The 24,638-nt window shown below is 44.4% G+C and overlaps 1 protein-coding gene across 1 annotated transcript in view; it reads right to left on the bottom strand.

Annotated features, from left to right (window-relative positions):
* SMCHD1 (structural maintenance of chromosomes flexible hinge domain containing 1) overlaps nt 1–24,638 on the bottom strand; it is a 3,546,415-nt gene that overhangs the window by 2,945,230 nt on the left and 576,547 nt on the right. The window lies entirely within an intron of this gene.

Genomic DNA, 24,638 nt, shown 5'->3' with positions numbered 1-24,638 from the left:
GAAAGATGTGTCTCACAATCTTCTCTGGTGGGATGCAAGCCATCATTTTCTTTTCAGAATCTGACATCCTAGGAACATCTAATCCTGATAGGGTAACAGGGAGGATTTTTTGTGATTTATGGTGAAACCCAGACCTGTTAGGAGGGAGATGGTGAACTGCAGGTGTTGCAAAGCCAGGGAACCGGATGAAGCCTGGTTAAGGATGCTGTCTAAATAGGGGAAAAGCTGTATTCTCTTTGTCCTGGTAAATGCCATGACTGGGGACAAACATTTTGTAAATACTCTTGGGGCCGCAGATAGTCCAAAGGGTACAGCACACAACTGACAGTGTGCAGAATCCACTAAGAAGCACAGATACTTTTTGAAAAGTGGATGGATCTGAATGTGCAAGTAGGTGTCCTTATGTCCAAGGACACTACGAATGCCTGAGGCAAAATGACAGTAAAAGGGTAGGAAGAGAGAGCATCCTGAAGAAGGGGACTCTGAGGAAGGTTCTAAGGTGGGATAGGTCCAGGATTGGTCTCCATGGACCATCCTTCCTGGGGACTAGGAAAATTCTTGAACAAAATCCCCTTAATCTGGCAGTAGACTAGACCTGAATGATTCCTTGAGAAAGAACTTCCTGCAGGACTGGTGGGAACAGTGGGATCTGGTCTCTGGGTGGGTGAGGAATGCCTTTGGGAGTGGGTATGGTCTCCCAGGCCATGAAGTATCCCCTTGCTTTATGACAGCAAGGACCCAGGAGTCCTGGGTAACCTGCTTCCAAGCGAGAAGGAGAGGCGCATGTAAAGAGGCGTGTCTGGGTGGAGGTCGAGTAGAGGAGACAGATCTAGAAGTGTGCCGTTTCCTGTGGTCCTTTCTAGGTCTTGTTTGGGTTTTCTTTGCTGAGGACCTCACAAAGGAAGTTTTAGCTGGGTAATTTCTTTGAAAACATGGAACTGGGGAGACAAAGATGTCTCAGTTCCTTGCCTTTGGTCTGGAGGGTCTTGAAGAGGTCAGCAGCTGCTGATCCAAACAGGTTTTTGTTGTCCAAAGGTTCATGTTGGAGCTTGGCTTTGATGTCATCAGATAGGGGTTGCAATCTTAACCTACTTCCTGATGACAGATCCAGAGGCAGCAGCCCTTGCAGATGCTTCTACAGCATCATAGCTGCACTTGGGGTGTGTGGTCACTTGTGTGCAGGATTCCAGAGAGAGAAAATCTTGGTTTAGCAGGGGAGTCGGGGAGCTCTCCCAATCACGTGACCACATCTTCCAGGAGGGCCAAGGAATACTTGGCCATGTGCATCTGATAGCTGACTGCTCTGACAGCTAGGGTGACAGAGGTATAAACTTTCTTTCCCAGATGTTCAATCATTCTGCTCTCTTTGTCAGAGGGCAGTAGAGAAGTGGAGGGAAGTAACTTGGAGAGTTTGCCTGTGGTCATGGAGATGACCGCAGGGTCTGCAGATGGAGCTTTATAGAGGAAGGTTGCTTCCTCCAACACCTTGCAGAATCTATCTGAATGCTTGGCTGCCAGAGGCTGTGAGGGTTTTTAGAAGCAGCCATAAAGGCATCCAGAAAAGCAGGGTGTACAGGGGTCACAGGAGAAGGGTGGGGAGACTAACTGTAGTAGTTCATGGTATTTCTTTTGGGTCTCAGTGACTTGACTGTTGTCCCATTTGAAAAAGTTTTGCATTTTGGTGATGGTCTCGACAACAGTGAGATCCTCACCTGGGGAGTCAGTGCCATTGGACTCCTCCTCATGTGAAGCATATTCCAGAAGAGAAGTAATCTGTGAAGAGTAGGTGAGGGATTCATCGTCAGATGAATCCTCTTCTCCTGAGGAGACATCTGGAGCAGGCCCCTTCGAGGTAGAAGGTGCGCGGGACTTTAGCAGGCGTCAGGCCCTGATGCAAGGCCAGAAAGGCATTGAGAAGGCCTTGGGTGAAGGCCTGCCAATCCAGAGGCTGACTGACAGGCGAAGCAGGCAGAGGTCGAGAAATACGTTTCGCCTCATTTCCTCTTCTTATAGGTCTCTGGGGGAAAGGATTCAGAAATGCGGTGGAGGGTAGGAGGGCCGGATGCTGGCCTGCACTCCACTACATCAGAGAGTATGCCCTCACGTACCACGATCTGTGAAACCACGCAAACCCTTGGATATTATGAGCCTAAGTTCCCCCTCAGCGACCGAACTGGACACCTGAGATTCCCTCAGGGACTTGACCTCGGGCAAAGGATTGATTTCCTCCGGGCCTTCCGCAAAAGGAAGCTCCAAGGACCCCTGTTCAGACTCTGAGCCTTCACTAGCCTGGAGAGCAATGGCTGGAGTGGAGGGCACAGCAGTCGGTACAGGCCTTCTCTTTTAGGCATTCTTGACTGCGGGCTCATCCGAGTGTTCTGACGTTGGCTCCATCCTAGATGCTAAATGTTTGAGTCTCTGATTTTCAAGATATAATTTTAAGGCTGCAAGACAGCTTCTGAGGGTCTTGGGGACAAAGACCTGACAAGTACTACAGGTGGTATGGTCATGTTTGCGGCCTAGGCAGAGCTCATGAGAATCCTTATGTGGAATTTGCCTTCCACACCTACACTTACCCTTTCTACCTGACATGTAACCCAAAACAGTAGCAAGTAACAAAATAGAAAACCCCTAAAGGGTACTTATCTGCAGTCGGATGTAGAAAGCGCTTCTTCTGGCAACAGGATGACCAGAGGTGGCACAGACGTTCTGAGGAGGTGCGGGCTGATGTCCACTTTATAACAGATGTCCAACAGAGAGGAGCGAGATGTCACATGCACCCTAGCAGTAGAATTTAACTTTTGTATAATGACCAGATGTACGAGAGTTCACCAGAGGTAAACTTCCTGATGTCATGAATACAGCAGCATAGGAATAGGACATCTACTGTTATTCTTAAAAAAAAAAATTGCACAGGTGGCATGAAAAACATCTACATAAGACAACTACATCAAAGAACAAGGAAGAACAGCAAATGGAATTATCATAACCAGTACTGCCACAGGAAAATGGGGTCTCTAAGAGGTGCTGTAGTAGAGATGCAGAAAAAGGTTATTTAAATTCCATCAACAACAAAAAAAAAAAAAAAAACCCACTCAGCAGAAAGAACTGCCCCAGAAAGAAGTGCAGATACCTATAAGTAACAGTCTCATTACATTCTCTAGATATGGAAAACCATTTCAGAAGCATGCCAGATGTAGCAGGCTGTAAAAAGGTCTGCATGCTGCCTTTAAGAGACAAGCTATACTCCCATAAAGGGGCAAACCTATAACGTCAGATCAATGGTTTCCTAGATTGCTCAAAAAAAAAAAAAATAAAAAAAAATAAAAGCCCTGTACTATCCTTTCACTTATACAAATGCCCTAGAATAAGGACTATTACATGTGGCTTTTGTCATCAAAATAGTTTCTGTTACTAGGTCGACACTTCAAGGAAAAAAGCTATCGTAAAGCTGGGCACATTACAGAAGTTGTTACAAAAGAAGAATCTGCAAGTAACATCTATCTAACAGTAAGAAAAACTGAGGCTAGCATGACTACAAAGTAAGAAACCTAAGATCTGATGCTGGCATTGTGACAGACGGGGCTACCAGTTTACTTCCACACCTCTGCCATCAAAAGTTTACAAGACTGACAACCAATACAGAGTCTGAATCACACCGTTGGTACAAATTAATATGCAAAGGACTATTTGCTTTAAGAATGTACAGCAGCTGCCTTAAGATACAGACAAACCCTGCGTCACCCAAATGAGATTCACAATGTACAGCTACATGTCAGAGTTATAATCACTGATTTCCTAGAATTTTCCTACCTCAGACAGAGTCCAGTACTTTCTAATGAAATCTTTCTAAAACTAAAACTTGACCACAAACACAAAATAATTCTACACTCGTGAACCGACTCTCACACTCAATTGTTACTCTTAAAATAAGGCAAATTTAAATATCTGAATGACAGCAATTAGCCCTGAATGGGAGGATACCACATACTTGAAAGGTTCATAGGTAGGTACTAGGCTATCGGTCCAAGGGCCTACGCAAGCCTAGCCAACAAGGTTCCCTGGCTTACACCACCCAAGAAAGTTATTTTCCTGTGCCACTGACTAACAGAGACACAGACGTGATCCACGGGGTGTATTTCCTTTCCCATCCACTCATCAAGATTTTTCTTGAAGTGTGCTAATGAAGAACTTTGTTTGACATAGATGGGTAGCCTGTTCCAGAGTATGGGAAGTCTCTAGGATAGGAATCTATCCCTCCAGCATGTCCTGTTTATTGTGGTGACAAGGTTTAGGTCCCTAGAGTGTGTAGCTCGGAGGGATTGGGATTTCATTAGGTGTAGCATGTCCAACAGCTCTGGGTTTGACATAGCTTTATATGTTAGGCAGAGATCACCTCTGAGTAGGCGATATGCTACGGAGTAAAGCTGGAGTTTTTTGAGGCAGTCAGTGTAGGGCATTTGTTTGAGTCCAGTAATCCTCTTTGTGAGGTACTTCTGTGGTCTTTCCAGCTGCTACAGATGTCTTGTGAGGTACATTCCAAAAGGGGCATTGTACTCTATTAATGGGTCTAATGAGTGATGAGTAGAGGGTAACGATGACCTCTTTTTTCCTGGATAAGAACCCTTTTATGATGAGGTGTTCCACGTAGAAGGACTTCCTGACTACTGTGGTGATGTGACTATCAAAGGAGAGACTACTGTTCACCTGGGTCCCAAGGTTTCTTATCACACATTCAGTGTTAAGTAGATTGCTGCCTATGTGGTAGTTCATGGGTACAGAGTTTTTACCAAAGGGGATGACATTGCACTTTTTGGCACTGAGCTTGAGGCCATGGCTCTGACACCAGGCATCTGTCTCAGAGAGGCCCTTCTGTAGGATGTTCACATCATTTGGGGACTTGACTTTGGCTCCTAGTTTGCAGTCATCTGCGAACTTCGTTAGCCAGAGGCCTTCTGTGTTAGCCTGTACTTCAGAGAAGTAGATACCAAACAGGAGTGGTCCCAAGACGGAACCCTGTGGTACTCCACTTGTCACTGGTTTGAGGTCAGATTTGGAGTCTGCAACTTTTACAGTGTGGGTTCTGTCAGTGAGCCAGTTGGCAACCCATCTTGTGACGTAGGGATTTATGCCTAGTTTATTGAGTTTAGCTATAATTCCAGAATGGGGGATGGTGTTGAAAGCCTTGGCGAGGTCAAGATAGGCTGTGTGAACCACTTTACCCTCATCTACGGCTTTGGTGACTGCCTCAAAGAAGTCGATCAGGTTCAGGAGGCATGATCTGCCTTTCACAAACCCGAACTGGGTGGTATCCAGAGTTTGGAGGTTACCAATGTCTTTGTTTATGAGTTCCATGATGATACGTTCCATGGCTTTGCAGACCAGGCTCGTCAGGCTAATAGGTCTATAGTTCACGGGATCAGTGGTGGCTCCCCCTTTGTGGAGTGGGATAACTGTTGCTGTGCGCCATTCAGTGGGAACAAAGCCTGATGCAAGGCTATTATTGAACATGGTGCTTAAGTGGGGAGCCAGTTCATTCTGAAGTTCGTGTAAAACGCAGCCTGGGATGTTGTCCGGTCCCATGGATGCTGTGTTTTTGGCTTTAGAGAGTGCAGCTTTCACCTGCGTAGTTGTGATTACAGGACTCTGCATTCTTCTTGTATAGATATGGGCCCTTTAGGGGGTGAGGGGGGGGGGGGGTAAAGTTAGCACTGAACCTATCTGCCAGGATGTTGGCAATATCAGTTGGTTCTGTAATTTTCTTGCCTTTGTGCTGTAACTCAGAGCAGATCTGGGTGTTGCCATTGAGATTCTTGACACAGCTATAGAATGCTTTGTGGTTGTCCTTGGAATTAGTGGCAATTTTACTTTCGTAGCTAGCTTTGGAGGATCTTATAAGGGATCTCAGCTTCTTACTGAGGCTGACCAGGGAGCTCCTCCACTCATGGGATTTTACTCTCTTTTGCAACAGTTTCTTCCTTCTGTTGTACAGTTTGTTTATGGCAGGGGGACCACCAGATTGGCTTCCTTTTTTTGGAGGATAGAGTCTTGGTTCTGTTTGGGATAGCACGATCCATGCACTCATGTAGGTGCTTATAGAGCACATTTGTGTAGGATTCAGCAGTTGTAACTGTATTGTCCATCTGCATGGGTGTCATGAAGTTCACTACTTCTGTCTTAAGAAGCATGAAGTTGGCTTTGCAGACATTTCTTACTGTGGTTTCTTTAATGGGGAGTGGGATGTGGATATCAAGGGTGATTAGCTTATGGTCGGATCGGACCGAGGAGCTGACTTCAGGTGTGGAACACCAGTCACTCATGTTGTTAATGATTAGGTCTAGGATACTGTTGCCCCTGGTGGGGGTGTGGATAAGTTGATCTAGGGCATTGGAGTTTATGAATTCCAGAAAGCGTTGCGCTAAGGAGTTATATACATGAGTAGTTTTCCCAGTTAATGGTGGTGTAGTTGAAGTCGCCCATTATTAGGGTGTTTGGTTGAACCCTAACATTTTCCAGGACATCAAGAAAAGAGGAGTGGGAATCCTGGGGCATGGTGGGGGATCTGTAGCAAGCTACAATTTGGATTGCAGTTTTGCCAAGAGTTAGTTGCACTTGGATAACCTCGGATGCATTATGCTGAGCAACTAGCCTGGAGGTGTGGATATCCATAATGAATATGGACACACCCCCACCTTTGGTGTTTCGGTCCAGGTTAGATGGCCGAAAAGTGTGGTACGAGTTATAGCCTGGTAGTGCAGGGGTGCTCTCTGGAGCCTTGAACCAGGTCTCAGTCACTGCACAGATATCAATGTTCTCCATTTTAAGGAGTGCCTCGAGTGAGTGCTTTTTGAAATTTAGACTTCTAGCATTGAGTATCATTACCCTCAGTTTTTGCTTGCCTGTTCCTGTTATGGTAGTGAATTTGTTACTTGAACCCTGCCTAAAAAAGGCACTATAGGGGCAACAAGAGTCTTAGCCAGTATCCGGAATCCTAGGGGCGACAGGTGCAGGCCATCTGTGGCAAAGCATCGTGGTCTGTCGACCATGTCATCCCAAGCAGACAGATACTGGATCCCCTTTGAATGACACCAGAAGCTTAGCCAATTGTTGAAATCAATAATTTTGTCCTTGTACTGCGGTATCATTCTGGGCAATGGCAGAATGCTACTCAGGGCTAGGGTCATACCTGTCTGGGCTACAAGATCGCAGAGCTCTTCCATGTCTCTTTTCATGTAGTACAGGGAGGTACGTCTCAGGTCATTCACACCAACATGGACAATGATAGAGTCATATTTGTACTTGTTGTGGAGTAACCCGAGTGTGTGGGTTATGTGGCGGATCCTGACACCCGACAGGCAGCTGACAGTAACCTTCTCCTTGTTTAGCCTGGTGAGTGGGACATCAGTGTGCCTGACTAAAGAGTCACCTACGACTAGTGTCTTGGGTATGTTGTTTTGCCTTATTGGCTGTGTGAGTGCCACACTGAATCTGTGGGCTATATGTCTTTTGGGTTGTGTTGGGGGACGGAGGTTGCTTGTGTTTCTGCTTTGGAGGTCTCTGTTGCTTAGGCAGATTATTAATGACAGCCTCCGCGAATGTTTTTGAGTTTCTATGTGTGGATTTTGGTGGTGTAGACGTAGTGAGACTATGTGATGAGTGTGGTGCAAATGTTTACCTTCTCCTCATGACTGTCAGGTTCAGTCTTGGTTGGTGAGAGCTTTACCTCCAGTTTGGCTAGATAAGTGCATCTCTCACATTTTGTAGTATTCCAGTAAATGCAATAATTCTTCGCAAATAAACTATCAGCCACATATATGTAAAGCTGGATAATAAAAATTCCTTACTTGAAGTAAACAAGTTAAAGCACATCCTTTATAACAAAGTATGGGAACAGCACAGAACATGGACAAGGAATTGAAAATAAGCATTTAAACACAGTTAATATTCAGGGTTCTCTAAACATTAGCTCTAACTAGCCAATAGCTACTTTAACTAAAAAAATAAACTGTGCCCTTATTATCTGTTTTTCAAAAATGGCATGAATTCTTGGAGACTTACCTTAAGCTCTTTTTCAAGGTTTTACTCCAGCAGGCAGATCATTAACTGAACTGCCAATTAACAGTCTGTCACTGCTTATGCAATTTTCAAACAGGAATTCATTCATTTATTACATTTGTTTACTGGGACAGTCTGACTGGGTCATGCAAGACCCGCTTTTTAGTAGAGGCCCATGGAGATGGCTCCACAGAAGCAATAACTATAAAATGCAGTGACACTTAGGCAATGAGCAAAAAAATGAAATGATTTAAGAGCCTCTAATGAATAATCAAGTAACTAAACATGGTATAAAATGCATAAGACAAAAATGAAGGCAGTTGGTACAGTAAGTTTCACACATTAAAAAAAAAAAGATAACGGGTACCATTGTATATATAAAATGTTCTATAAACATTCTAAAATACAATCAGAAAGAAGTCTGATAAAACATCCTTAGCTACAGACTGGTTTATGAGAGAGATATATGACTATTTTTGTGCAGTCCTAAAAGAGAGAAAAGTACAGCTGTGTACACCTACCATAAATGTAGATGTTAGAGTGTCTTCACTGTTGCAGTCATGACTGTAGGGGTTCTCCCCTGCCGGCAGGCAGCCCTCGGTCAGCCAGAATCCCAAAGTCTGGGTCCGGCGTCGGCTGTTCAACCATGCTCCCTGACGTCAGAGCGCCTGGAGTATAAATCTGACAGCCGACACCATCTTCTCCAGTTTTTCTTGCCCCAGATGTCAGGAGTCCCAAAATGAAAAAGGTCCCAAAACCTTTGCAAATACACCTCAAAAGAATGGTGAAAAAAGGAAAAAACACAAAGGTAAAAATAAGAGGGGACAGGAGGGAAGGAAACCCAGACAGCAACAGTGAAGACACTCGAACATCTACATTTATGGTAGGTGTACACAACTGTACTATGTTCATCGTGTTTCACTGTTGCAGTCATGACTGTAGGGTAGAATCCCAAAGCTGAAAGAAAGGGAGGTGGTCATAAAGAGGTAGGGGCGGCTAAAAGGCCCTGCAAGACTGCACAGGCAAAGCCTGTCCTAGACTTAGAGTAGAGAGGTAGATTGTAGTGCTTGGAAAAAGTATGCACTGAACTCCAAGTTGCAGCTTCCAAAATGTCCTTGGTAGAAACTCCCCTGAGGAAGGCCGCAGAAGTGGCAGCAGCTCTGGTGGAATGAGTCTGTATACTCCCTGGGATTTGCTTTCCATGGTGAGAATAACAAAACCTGATTCCATGAGCAATCCATTTAGAAATGGTCTGTTTTGAAATGGCTTTACCTTGGGAACTTGAAGCATAAGAAACAAACAATTGATCTGATTTCCTGATGTCCTTGGTTCTGTTCAGGTAAAAACGTAATTGTCTGTGTACGTCCAAGGAATGTAAGATCCTTTACCCTTTATTTTGAGGAGAGGGGAAAAAAGTTGGCAAGTGGATAGTTTGATTTAAAGCCACTTTGGAAACCACCTTAGGCATGAAAGTAGGATTTGTCCTCAGAGATACCCTGTCTTGATGAAAAATAATATAAGGTTCCACAGCCTTAAGAGCTTGCAACTCTGAAACTCTCCTGGCAGAGGTTAGGGCTAACAGGATAGCTGTCTTCCAAGATAAAAACTTGATGTCAGAAGAGGCAGCAGGCTCAAAAGGAGGCAAGTTTAGCTTTTCCAAAACATAGTTGAGATCCCAAGCAGGAATGGGAGGAGATCTAGGAGGTCTTAAATTTACTTAGCTCCTCTGAGAAACTGTCTCATGAGCTGGTGGGAAAAGATGGGAGGGTCCGTATTATAATGAGCAGAAATAGCAGAGGCATGTATCTTAATGGAAGAGTAAGAGAGACCCTTATGCAAGAGATTTGCCAGGTAAAGTAAAATTAAAGTAATGTTAGGAAGAAGAGGATCAGAATCCTGAGCCTGCATCCAGGAACAAAATCTTTTCCATTTTCCTGCATAAGATTTCCTAGTGCTAGGACGTCTGGCTTCTAAAATGACATCCATAACCTGCTTCAGTAGAGAAATCAAAGGCCCTGGATTAACCAGGCTGCCAGGCTGAGAGTTCTGACATGAGAGTGTAGAACCTGACCCCGGTGTTGGGACAGAAGGATCGGAGACTGAGGTAAAACCCAAGGAGGCTCCAGGCATAGGTTTTTTAGAGTTGGATACCAAAACTGCCGAGGCCAATTTGGAGCCAGCAAGATTATCATCCTGGGCTTGTCCTGTTTTATCTTCAATAAAATCCGTGGAAGAGGAGGAAGTGGCGGAAAGGCATATCCCGTGAGGTTCCTCCAACTGAAGGACAGGGCATCCACTTTCCAAGCTTCTCTGTGGAAAGTCCTGGTGCAAAAAAAATCGGTAGTTGATGATTGAGATGGGATGCAAAGAGGTCTATGTGAGGACATCCCCAGACTGCTGTTATCATCCTGAATATTTTGGTGTCCAGCATCCACTCGTGTGGATCTGAAAGGTTTCTGCTCAGACCGTCTGCCAGGAGATTTTGTTTCCCTGGTAGAAAATGAGCTTGAAGATCCAGACTGCAAGCTAGAGCTGTGTCCCATAAATCCATGGCTAGTCTGCATAGAGGGTAGGAATGAGATCCCCCCTGCTTGTTTATGTACCACATGACCGTGGTGTTGTCTGTCCGTATTAGTAGTTGTCCTGGTTGTAAAAGATTCCTGAAGGCCAATAAAGCTTTCTGAATGGCTAACATTTCCCTTTAAGTTGATATGCAGGTGCTTTTGATCCTTTGTCCAAAGGTCCTGCAGACAAGTGCCCTGAAAATGGGCTCCCCAAGCATAATCCGAGGCGTCCGTGGTTAGAATCTGAGTGGCAGGAGGCAGATGAAAGGGTTTCCCTCTATTCAGTGCACAAGCCCTGGACCACCAAAGAAATTCCTTTTGGAGGCAAGGAAGGACGGAAATCAGTACGTCTAAACTGTGGCAATGCTGAGACCATACACTTTTTATGTACCACTGTATTTTCCTCATGTGTAGTCTTGCATATGGGACGAGAAGGATGCAGGAGGCCATGTAACCCAAAGCCTGCAGGAATTTCCTTGCAGATAGTTGAGTTGAGTTGCCAAGGTTTTGAAAGTTGAAGCCAGCTGTAATTGCCTTTCGGATGTCAGGAATGCCATCTGGGTTGTAGTGTTTAGAAGTGCACCCAGAAAGGTTATCCGTTGTGGTGGTGTCAAATTTGACTTTTTTAAGTTTACAGAGAATCCCAGGAATTTGAGAAGATTCTGTACAAATTCTAGATGCTGGAGTAAGACATCCTTGCTGTCTCTGCCTGAATTAGACAATCGTCCAGATAAGGGTAAATTTGAATTCCCTTGAGTCTGCAGTAAGCTACTACTGGAGCCAGGCATTTGGTGAAGACCCTAGGCGCAGTAGACAATCCAAAGGGCAGCGCAGAGAACTGAAAGTGCCTCGATCCGGCCTTGAACCTGAGGTATTTTCTGCGATCCCGTCTGATGGGAATGTGCAGATAAGCCCTCCTTTAAATCCAAAGTTACCATCCATGCATCTTTGGACGGAAGTAGTTGCTGTAGAGTAAGCATCTTGAATTTTGGAATCTCTAGAAAGGTGTTCAAGACCGACAGATCCAGAATGGGTCTCCATGAGTTTTGTTTCCTTGGGACTAGAAAGAGCCTTGAGTAAAAACCTTTTCCCATCTCTGAAAGCGGAACCAGTTCTATGGCATTCATAGCCAAAAGAGCTTCCACCTGGTTTAAGGCCTCCTTCCATTGATGTTTTGGTAGGTCTGGCCATCCGCTTGACCTTGGCAGGGAATGAAAATGGAATTTGTAACCTCTTAAAATCACATCCAACACCCATTTGTCTTGGGTTATTCGAGTCCAATTTTGATAAAAAAGAGAGAGTTTTCCTCCGAGAGGGGCTTCCAGGTAAGACATTCCTGTAGCCCAACAGAGGGAGTCATTGAGTTTGCTTCCTTTGAGATTGTGACCTGTCCTCCCCCCCCTTAGGGGTGGAAGCAGTCCATTGTCTTGGTCTGTAAGCAGCTTGTGTTTGAGGCCTCCCTCTGGAGCATCTATATCTACCCCTCTGAGGCCTGTCTGAAGAGGGAAAGGACCAATTCTTTGAAGGCCAATTCCTGCTAAATCTAGGTGGCTGTACTTGTAAGAAATCCTTAACTGTTTGCATGGATTTCGCCTTATCCTCCATCTTTTTAATCACCTCTTCAGCTTTAGATCCAAACAAAACATTATGCTGAACAGAAGCATCCAATAATTTTGCTTTTACTTGTTCAGGTAAATTTTGTTCCTTTAGCCATGCATGTCTTCTAATGACTGAGCCAGAGGCCGCAGCCCTACAAGAAGCCTCCAAGGCATCAAATCCACAGTGTAAAACATGCTTCCCAACCTGTTCAGTGGCATGCAATAAATCAAGTAATTCTTTATCATCTGCACAAGCAGAAATGGAAGTAAATTTTTGTTTCAAGACAGACAAGAGAAATTGCTGGTATTTAAGCATATGTAACTGACAGTTTAAAGCCCTAATGGACAAAGTAGCAGAAGTGTACACCTTTTTTCCCCATCTGTCCAAGGCTCGAGAATCCTTTTCAGTAGGAATGGGATTTTTGGCAGAAGCAGCCTTAACTCCCTTAGGGCCCTGAGAAATGGTTTCACGGTCAGCAGCAGGGTTCTTGTATAAAACTGATGGGAATCAGGAACCCTATAATATCTATCAGGCTTAACAGGAGCAGGAGGAAAGGAGTCAGGGGTTAAGTTAGCCTCCGAAAAGGCATCATCCACAATATCCAAAACAGGAGGAATAGCCAGGGGCCGATGTTGTGGAAGAAGAAGAAAATCCCTCAGCCTTTTCCTGGATTCCGAATACTCCTGTCCCTCCCAGTGAAAATGTTCCCTCATTTCATGCAAAGTTTTCCCAAAAGAGAAATCCTCAGGAGGAGAAGCTGAAGGGATGGATTCTTCCGCATCAGAATCCTCATAAGGAGGGAAAGAATATTCCTGGTCAGAAGAAGAAACTGAGGAAACAGAAGCCTGATCAGAGGAATCATAATAAACATCCTGCCTAGGCCTTTTGTCTGGAGGGGGATGAGAACCCCTAATCATAGAAAGCAAATCCTCTGCCATCTTGAGTAACTGTTTCTGTGACTTGGGAGCCTGTTCAGAAGAGGCCTGTGTTGAAGTCTTTGATTTAGAAGGAGTCTTTGCCTTTGTCTTTGGCTTTGCCTTTATTAGAAGGTGAGTAGGCCTGAAAACCCCTTCGGAAGCCGGTACCTGCACAGCGGCTCCGGACCCATCCGAAGGAGCATTGTCCGAAGGTCCTACAACAGAGATATTTAAAGGCCTGGTTGGCTTCTCATGAGAGTCTGTTTCGGCAATCGGTTCTGAAATGGCCGACGACAGGGGCTGCAAAAGCGCCTCACTGATGACGGCCGAACCTGAAGCTGGCTCCGCATGTGCGCGATCATCAGATTTAGACCTCGGAGGCCTGTCTTTATCCTTGTGACGTTTGTGAACTGCTTTAGCCGGAATCGTATCAGACGACATTTTGTAGTTAAAGCGCCTACCGAAGTAATGAAAAGCAAAATTGTACCTTCGCTTAATTGTACGTTGATTGAAATTAGCACAAAACCGACAACTAGATACATCGTGGTCAGGGCCTAAGCAAGGAATACAATAAGAATGAAAATCCTTATGAGGTATTTGCTTCCCACATGAAATACAGTTATTAACTTTTTCTGACATCGGAGTGGAGCAAGAAAAAAGTTTCCCCAACGGGGTACTTAGCTTTGAGTGGAGAAGAAAATCTTTGGACCAAAGTATATAGGAAAATCTGTCAGGAGTCAACCAACTGGCACTTGCGAACTGCTATCACCGCATGGCAAGAAAGACTGGAGAAGATGGCGTCGGCTGTCAGCTTTATACTCCAGGCGCTCTGACGTCAGGGAGCATGGTTAAACAGCCGACGCCGGACGCAGACTTTGGGATTCTGGCCGACCGAGGGCTGCCTGCTGGCAGGTGAGAACCCTACAGTCATGACTGCAACAGTGAAACACGATGAACATCAGAGTGAAAGACAGGAGAGATAGTGAAGAGGAGACAGAGAAGGATAAGAGAAGTGAGATAGTAAAATAGGAACATTACAGGGGAAAGATGATGAGTTTAGGCTGTTAGGACAGAAACTTTAAGGGTAAGAAAGAATGAGTGAAATATGTCTTCAGGTACTGATATAGCAGAAGAGCTGAAAGGCTAAGAGAAGAGTTCTAAATATCTGTTGCAAGTGAAAAATAAAGTAGTAGAGGCTTAGGTAAAATGTAGTAGTTACTTTAGGGAAACAATGTAGGTGGAAATAACTTTTAAGGAGGATGAAAGTGCAAGAAAATGACTAGCAGGGTGCTGATAACACAGAGCCATATGTTTAGTTATCACTTAAGTTGTGTTTTAAAGGTTTTCATTTTCTCTATTACTTCAAGTAGGGGTGGAAATGAATTTAAAACTTTTGAGACATAACTGGAATACGAGTCACCTGTAGTGTTACTGGACATAGCAGTAATTAGTAGAGATGTACAACTACAGCGTACATCTCTGTTACATGAGCAATGTTAATGTTGCAGTGTGTTTTGCAGTTCTGGACATTTCTCTGAACTGAAAAATGTTTGTGGGCTGTGAGAAAATGGGTGTGGGTTTGGCAGTGGGGTAGTTCTAACCAGTTTAGTTCATTTAAAGCTATTGCAGTGATGTGTTTTCTTTGGGACACTGGTAGCAAATTTGGCTATTTTGCTGTTAACATGGCCCCAGTTTCATTTTAGTGGTTTTGGATCGGCTAGTGAAGATGGCAGATGCATACAGAAGACAGAAGTAAAATTCATTTTTGTACTTTACAGCGGTGTCTGCGAGACACTATTTAACTCTATATAGGGAGTCCAGGTTTATATGGGTTTTCTTTATGGCTTGCAACAAGTGCAAGTTGAATTCTAGAATGGAATCGACTAGGATGCTAAGTAGTTTGGACTGACTGTTTCTATTTTTGTGCTGTTGGCAGACAAAATATGGAATTGGCATTTTTTGGTCAGAAAACCTTTGGTGGTAAAAAGCATTTCCCAGAAGTTATGTACTTGTTATAATGACAGATCAGCATTGTCTTCTTCTGTCCTTAACCTGTGGTTATCAGATCCAACTCAGCTTGGATGCCAGTCTTTTTGGAATCTTCAATCCTAGAGCTCTGTCTCCTCTACCCATAATACCTTACTCTCAACCTCTCATCAGATCAAGTTTGCCCCGCGAAACTCCCATAAATATAAATCAAACAGGAAGGTCAATCTGTAAGCAGGAAACAGAGGACAGCAAAAAAATGGACCCTTTTACAAAGATTACAAAGGCAATTAGGAAGGAGACAATTCAGAGAGGTCACTAAGGAAGGGTTGGTTGAGAAGGATGGAAGAAGATAAGAAGTTATGTACTCACCATAATGTTCCATGTGAGTTGCTCATCTCGCCTTCATTCTTGACTGATGGGTTCGGAGCCGATCCATCAGCTCCGGTACGGCCATATGCAAAGCTCGAGGTCTTCCAGTAGCTTGAGGCGAAGCCCCTATCCCATGATGCACTGTGAATTACCTCAGATCTTGTTTGCTGCGTGCACTATAACCATATAAATTAGCTATCCTCCTATGGAAAGGAAGAAGACACTGAACAACCAGGATAAGATCAACATCTAGGTCAGATATCAGCTGGGAGGGACTTAAGAATGAACGTGAGATGAATAACTCACATGGAACGTGAGTGGTGAGTACATAACTTCTTAATGTGAAGTTGTCCAATCTCGCCATTCATTCTTGACTGATGGGTAAAGTCTCTAGCACCATCAATCATGGGTGGCTCATGAGAGTACATTCTTCAGGACTGCAGACCCAAATGAAGCCCTGTCCCTGGAGGCCTTGTAATGAGTGATAAAGGTATGAGGTTTTGACCCAAGTGGCTGCTGCACAAATGTTATCAAATGGCAGTTTGGCTTGGAAAGCAGAGGATGTAGAAACTGCTCTGGTTGAGTGAGCTTTAATCTTGTGTTGCAAAGGCATATTAGCAGCTGAATAGACAAAGGTGTTACAATCAGATAACCATTTAGAGTTGTTTTAGCCACTGGTCTACCTTTCCTGGATTCAGGGAATGAAACAAAGAAAGAGCTGGTCTGATTTCCTGATATCTTTCTGTTCTATCCAAATAAAATCTGAGCGGTCTGTGAACATCAAGTTTGTGCAGCATATACTCCAACTTGCTGGAATGATTAGGGAAGAAAACTGGTAACTCGATAACTCTGTTAATATTGGTTTCTGAACAAACTTTGGGCAAAAAAGATGGATTTGTCCTAAGTGATAGTCTGTCAGCATGAAAAATCAAATAAGGAGGGCTGATAGATAAAGCCTGAAGCTCTGACAGAAGTAATAGCTATCAGAAAAATGGTTTTCCACGATAAATATTTTAGGTCACAAGATGACATGGTTCAAATGAGAGAAGGATTATACGTGATAGCATAACATTTAGATTACATGGAGAAAAGGGAGTTTTCACAGGTGGTCTCATATGAAATGTCCCCTTGAGAAAGGCCTTGGATCAATATTATGCTTAGAGGTCCATATGGAAAAACTCTTCCACTTACTAAGATACAATATTCTAGTGGACAGCTTATGAAAAGACAAAAATATCTGTTCTGTCTCACTGGAAAATTTATGAAGCCTAGCTATGAGGGGAACTGGAGCAGCCAAGCTGTGAGCTTCAATGACTGCAGAGAGGGATGAAGGTCCCCCAGTGGATGTGTCAGAAGGTCTGGAACTGAGTCCAGAATCCAGGAATCCGCCAAGAGATGATATAGGAATGGGAACCAAATCTGCTGAAGCCAATGAGGGACTATAAGGGATGATGGTTCTTCCCAGGGATTTTGCTTTCTGTAGAACCTTGGGTATCAATGGGATTGGTGGAAATGCATAGAGGAGACCTGGGGGTCAATCGTGTACGAGTGCGTCCCTCAGGGCTTCTCCCAGAGGGGAAACCAGGGCAAAGTAGCTTCCGCATTTTGTGCTGATGTGACTGGCAAAAAGGTCGCAGCAAGGCTGGCTCCATTTGCGGAAAATCCTGTCCACAATCTCTTTCTTGAGGGACCACTCATGTGGCAAAAAGATTACCCTGCTCAGGTTGTCTGCTATCACATTGGATCTCCCCGGGATGTGCGTTGCCAACAGAAAGTGCTGGGAGGAAACAGTCCACTGCCAAACTCTGAGGGCTTCACAGCAAAGGGGGTAAGATATAGTTCCCCCTTGTTTGTTCAAGTACCAGACCACTGACATAGTCTGTCTGAATCGTAATCGTTCCTAGAGGAAGAGAGTTCTGGAAGTACTCCAACGCCAAAAGTACTGCTCTCATCTCCAGAACATTGATATGCAAGTGTGACTTCTGATCGGTCCATGTGCCTTGGGCAGTCTTTCCCTGAAAATGCCCACCCTATCAGGGAAGCATCCGTGGTCACAATGGCTACTGGAGGGGGTAGAACAAAGGGGCATCCTATGATGGCATGAAGAGACGTCAACCATCACTGGAGATTTTTCTTGCAAGAGCTCGTAATCAATATCGTGTGGTCCATGGGTAGTTCATGGTAAGACCATTGAGTGAACAACAGCCATTGAAGGATCTGCATATGCATTCTTGTTAATGGTATGGCCAGGATTGCTGCAGCCACCATGCCCAATACTTGTAGAACTTCTGCAGCTGATGCTCTGTCTTTCGATACCAATGTGCTGACATGCTGACGCAGATGAAAGACTCTTTCAATTGGTAGCCTTAGAGTGGTGGTTAAGGTGTCTAGCTCTGCCCTGATAAAAACGATATGCTACGATGGCGACAAGATGAATTTTTCTGATTTGACTAATACCTAAATGATTGCAGAGTGACAGAGTGTACTCCCTTGCCTGAATAAGTTGATGCCTGGTGGTGGTGGTAAGGAGCTAATCATCTAGGTACAGAAATATCTGGAATCCTAGACGACTCAGGTAAGCCGTGACCACTGGCATGCATTTGGTGAACAATCTGGGGGCTGTAGTGAGACAAAAGGGCAGGGTTCGAAACTGAAAATGATTGGCTCCCAGTCAGAAACGCAGGTGATCTCTGGATGGCCTGGCCATCTTGAGATCTATCGAGCACATCCAATTGTCTTTCCCTAGGAAGGGAAGAATAGACTCAAGTGTGACCATTCGGAAATTCTCTTTCTTTACATATTGGTTGAGTCTACTGAGGTCCAAAATGGGTCTCCAGTCCCCAGTTTTCTTTGGAATCAAAAAGAATCTTGAGTAAGTTCTGGATCCTGTTTGGTCTGCAGAGACTGACTGGATGACTCTCTTTTTATTTGCAGCAACTTTCGGAGCTCTATAGGTTCATAGGTTCATAGGTTTATACTAGGCTATCTGCCCTAAGGCATTTATAAGCCTAGCCCAAATTTTTGTGGCTTACGCCACCCCTTATATGAAAAAGTACTGTGCCCATTAGTTTGTTGTGCCTCTGTCCAGCAGTGACACAGAGATGATTCCCGGGGTAAACCTACGATCTCCCATCCACAGGTCTAGATTTCTCTTGAACAGAGTCAGCGAGGTGCTCTGCCTCACATGGACCGGGATTTTATTCCACAGCATAGGGAGTCTCTGAGTGATAAATCTATCCCTCCAGCACGTCCTATTTATATCCGTGCTAAGGTTTAAGTCGCTGCTCTAGTGGTTTTGGTGGATTTGGATTTTTGAGGTGGAGCATGTCCATTAATTCGGTTGACATGGCCTTGTATGTCAGGCACATGTCACCTCTGAGCAGACGGTATGCGACTGAATAGAGCTGGAGTTTCTTCAATCTGGCAGCATATGACAGATTTTGGATTCCCTTTATCCTTTTGGTGAGGAACTTTTGGGGTCTCTCCAATTGCTGCAGATGTCGGGTGAGATACATCCCGAATGGGGCATTGTACTCGATCATTGGTCTGATAAGTGAAGAGTACAGGGGAACAATGACCTCACTAGATCTGGATGTGAATCCTTTCATGATCAGGTGGGCAATGTAGAAGGTCTTTCTAACTACTTTAGCAACGTGAGTGTCAAAAGAAAGGCCACTGTCAACCTGGGTCCCCAGGTCCCTGATAACCTCTTCTGTGCTTAGTGGATTGCCACCTATATGGTAGCTTGGGGTTACCTTGTTTTTCCGAAGGTATGACTATACATTTTTGGCGTTTAACTTCAGGCCATGGCTCTGGCACCAGCTATCTGTTTCCGTGAGTCCCTTCTGAAGGATATCCGTGTCCGATGCACTTTCCACTATGGCCCAGTTTGCAGTCGTCTGCAAACTTTGTCAGCCAAAGTCCTCCCATGTTGGCCTGTACTTGAGAAGTAGATGCCAAACAATAGGGGCCAAGGACCGAGCCCTGTGGGACACCACTTGTGACCGGCTTGGAGTCTGACACAGCGCCAGCAACTCTAACCCTGTGGGTTCTGTCCTTAAGCCAGTTTGCAACCCATCTTGTGACATATGGGTTTACATTTAAGCTGGTAAGTTTTCTACAATACCAGTGGGGTATTGTGAAAGCCTTGCAAGGTCAAGGTAGGGTGTATGGACTGCCTTTCCTCATCAATGGCCTTGGTGACTGTTTCAAGAAGTCACCAAGTTCAAAAGGCATGATCTTCCCTTGACAAAGCCAAACTGGGTCGGGTCCAATGTCTGCAAGTCCCTATATCTTTGTTTATGAGCTCCATTATGATCCTCCATAGCTTTGCAGACTAGACTTGTTAAGCTTATGGGGCGGTAATTACCAGGGTCCATAGAGGCGCCGCCTTTGTGGAGTGGGACCACAGTTGCCGTACGCCACTCCTTGGGCACATATCCTGTGGTAAGGCTGAGATTAAACAGCTGCCTTATGTGCGGGTTTAATTCCTCATTTAGCTCGTGTAGCACACAGCCGGGGACACCATCCGGTCCCATTGATGCTGTGTTTTTAGCTTTAGAGAGAGCAGCTTTCACCTGCGCATTTGAGATGTCCGTGAGGCTACACTCGGCTGGGATAGTTATCGCTCCTTTAGGGGGGGAGAGGGGGGTGAAGTTTGCACTGAACCTGTCTGCCACTATAGCGGCTTGTTCCCTGAAACTGGGTGGAATGTCCAGGATTCACCTTATGGACTGGGGGGGGGGGGAATGGTATGAAATACCCTCTGGAAATGATACTTTGTACCCAGCTGTCTTTTGGTATTTCTTCCCAGGCTTCTGGGTAAAGTGACCCCTGACTGCTTCCACAGCAGGACAGTCAGGCCTCCTTTCAGGAGCGTTGACAGGGTTGCCCAGAGAAGTGATCTCTCTCACCCTGATGTTGCAGAGCCACCTCTGCTGCAAGGGCGGCGTCTTCAACTACTATCCCCCCTCCTCTCCTGGAGGGGGCTTCACCACGTGGGTCCTGAAAGGCTCCTTGGGCTTTCTGGAACCACATTTTCCCCTCCCCTTTGACCTTTGGGATAAGGTCGGGTAGGGGTAGAAAAACAGACTCCAACGGCAGACAGAGTCTTTCCCTCCTGTTCACACCTGGTCAAGGTTTCCTTCACTTTAGGCCCAAACAGGGGTGAGCCAGCAAAGGGGGCGTTAACGAAGGATGACTTGAAGGGCTCCACGAAGTGCCACAAGTGCATCCAGGAATGTCTTCTGAGAGCGACTCCTGTACCCGCTGCTCTACACGTTCCGTCAGCTGCATAGGATAAGAGACACATGGACGAGAAGAAAATAGAATTTAGGGTAGAAAGCTGGGCAGCAACTTTGTCAGAAGCACCTGCAGCTACTGTACCCTGAAGAGCACCTCCCAACTCCTTAAGATCATCTGGTGGGGCTGAAATAAACTTATTAGGCATCCTAGGGGACTGGGTCCATGGACTCTGGTGACTCCCACTCCCTTCAAGAAACCAACTGCATGAGCTCATTGAAGGGTGGAGACACCTAAGAGGTGGAGGGTTGAGACCCGAAAGCCTTCAAGAGAATTGACTCATCCGCAGTATGGCTTTTGGACTGCCAGCCACCCCTCTGCCTAAGGATCTCAAGTATCTCAGCAAAGGAGATATCCTCAGAGCGGGACCGTGGGGACCCTTCTGACTCATCCAAGTCAGTGTCAGATGTTAAAGACTCCTGTGGGGAGTACAAGTGTCTCCTAAAGCACAATCTCTTCCTAAGGGCCCTCCTCAGTGGAAGCCTCTGGGGAGATCTCGGAAGAGCAGGGGGCAACCTGTGGGGCTACCTGAGTCTCTGGGTCTCTACGCTTAGCCTAGATGATGGAAGCAGAAGCAGACACAGGCAATTTATGGGATGAGGAAGCAAGACCTGAAGAAGAGGATGTCTTTGGAGACAGAGCTCTTCTCATGGCTTCGAAGGCACCACGGCTCTAATGGGAAGGAATTGACTGATCTGAGGGAACCATCAAACCCTCCCGCACCGAGGCAGTGGGCTCCTAGCTGGAGGTAGGAGCCGAGCTCATCCGAGCCGAAGCCCCAAGAAGAAGAGTTGGCACTGACAAGTCAGTTCAACTATCCTCCCTGGATCTGACTGGAGAGTAAGCAAAGTACACAATCTTCTCTATTACCAACTACTATAGGCGTCCCACAAGGATCAATACTAAGCCCTCTACTATTCACCATTTTCACTAACAAATTACATACTTCCACCCTGCATGTATCACTTATACAGTATGCAGACGACTCCAGCTTATCTGCTAAGCCCCATCCATAACCACTCTTCAAATGCTTACCAAGAATCCTTCTGCTCCGTGGAACAAAGGATTACTGATATCCAACTCATTCTAAACCCCAACAAGACCAAATTACTACCCCCCCACCCCAATAAATCCAAATCCACACCTCCTACCTTCATTGTCACCTCCAAAAACGGGACCACAATCTCCTCCTCTCTTCACACAAAGCTGCTCTACGTTGAAATAGATAATCTAAACTTTAATGTCCATATCTCACAAACCATCACAAAGGTACATAAGAAACTAGAAACGCTACACAAACACAAACACAGTTTCTATTGGACCAAGCTAGAATCTCATTAGCCCAAACAAACCTCTTGCCTACCCTAATGTAGGCATCACCAATCCTAATTCATATCAGGAAAACAGACCTAAATAAACTAAAGTCATGTTACAATAAAATTGCAAAACTCGCTAACAACTCCACTTTTAAAAGTCATCACTATCTTGCCCTGAAGCAACTACAGTGGTTAGTACTCCCTCAGCTAATTAGCTATCACGGATTAGTCCTCACCTTCAACATAATAAGGAACCCTCAGAAAACCCCAGCCCTAAACCAACTTCTAAACCAATGTTCTGCAAATCGCCCTCTACGGTCATCCAACAAAACCCTGCTCTGCATAACCAAAGCCAATAACGCTGCAGGGAAAAGTCTGTTCTCCCACAGTATTGCTAGGAAATGGAATAACCTCCCAGAAAGTATCTCCCTCTGCAACATCCATCTCACTTTTCAAGACATCACTAAAGTCACACCTCTTGAAATCATGGCTCTGTCCCTGTATCACATAAAATCTTTTCTGCTCTCCTCCTAACTTGCCACACCTCATCTCCTCACTGCTTACCTCAGCTATTCTCTACTACTCAAATACTCCCTATCAGGAACTACTATCCTACAAACTATTTCTCATGCTATGACATATTTCCCGAATAGCATTATTATCCAGATTCCATTCCTTCATGTTTATGCTTTGTACTACCAATACAGAATTCAAAGTTTTGCCATCTACGTACCAAGCTTGTTCAAAACAAAGGTACGAAAAATCTCCTTGATTGTATATATGCCTCTGTACAGAAATTTTTTGTCATTTGTTGTACTTGTACTGTTATGGAGCTTTTTTCCCTGGGCCTCCGCTGTAAATGGACCTTGTTCCAGTCGGACTTTCCCGGTAAACAAATGTAAAATAAACTAAAATAAAAAAAATAATAAAAAAAATATATATACACATATATCTATATATCTATCTATATATATCTACCTATATATATCTATCTATATATAATATATATATATATATATATATATATGTACATACACATCATCTATACAGTTATATACACACACACACACAAAATATATATATATATATATATATATATATATATATATATATATATATATATATATATATATATATATGTATACACACACACACACATATATATATATATATCTATATATCTATATATCTATATATATATCTATATATCTATATATATATATATATATATATATATATATATATATATATATATGTTGATACCTTAAACTTTAATGCCACAAGGGACCTGCATACGTGCGCTTAATTAGCAGCGTAATAGTAATGAGGACACAGTGCAGGGTGTTCCACAAAATACAAATGACATTGAAAGCTCAACTGCGTTTAATGACTCCCACGAATTTAGTGACTCTGTTGTGTATGGTAATTGTACAATCCCAAATGCCTCGCTAGAATTTAGTCTTATAAATGAATGCAGAGTAAGGAATGTGCATGATGCAGACAGGGGTAGACTGAACAGTTATGATGCCATAAAGGCGACAACAGCCAATTAAAGTCAGTCATCAGATAACTACAAAAACAGATTGTTTGAACAGTACAGGTCTCCAACTGGAGACAATGTCGCAGCAAACAAATATATTAACAAAAGTACTAGCATTTGTACCCACAGTAATGCAGCCATTTTTAACTGTATTAATAAATGTACTAGCGTTCGTACTAAAATTAATGCAACCTGTTCTTACAGCATAACAAAAGCCGAAGGTACCCACAGTAGTGCAGTTAGGTCTAACATAGTTTGTAAATGTACTAGCGTTCGTACTAACAGCAATGCAGCCTGTTCTAACAAGATAGATGCCGAAGGCACCAGTGGCAAAGATGTTACATCAAATGCAATTAGATCTAATATTAAAGCAAATAATGAGAGAACCGCCATTAATGCATCCATTGTAAATAATGAGAATATTGCCATTAATGTATGCACGCCAACTAAAGAGAGCGACAAAAAAGCTAAGGAATATGAGAAATGCATGAATGTTGCATGCTTTAGTGATATGTCAACTATAGCAACAAGTGTAGCAAATAGTAGCAGAGGCAAGCATAAAAGCCCTGCTGCATACCACTACCCGCACTCAAGCACCAGCATACTGCGATCACAAAGGCAGCCTATGTGTCTGAACCCAACCATGCATCAGAGACGAGCTAACACATGAGCGAGCACCCTAATAGAAGCAGCACCCCCATCAGCAGCATAAATAGGCATACTAGGGGGGACAAAAAGTGCCCACAACCCAGTGCCACAGATATGGACAGCCCCCGGAAGCCCTGTTCATAGCCCGCTGCTCCGGTACTGAGCCCCAGGTAGCAGATCCCTCAGACAGCCCACCAGTAGCTCAGAACCTCAGCCCAATGGAGCAGCCAGAGGAGCCCAGGTTCAACAGAGATAATCCAAGGCCCCAATCCAGCAGCCACCAAGATACACTTGACCCAATGATCAGTAATACTGTCACATCCCCCTATGTGCACCAAGA

This window comes from Protopterus annectens, chromosome 3.part0 (genome assembly GCF_019279795.1).
Source record: "Protopterus annectens isolate FY-2018-M chromosome 3.part0, PAN1.0, whole genome shotgun sequence".
Lineage (NCBI taxonomy): Eukaryota > Metazoa > Chordata > Ceratodontiformes > Protopteridae > Protopterus > Protopterus annectens.
Note: the sequence above shows the minus strand (reverse complement) of the source record. Positions and strands in the feature narration are given on the sequence as shown.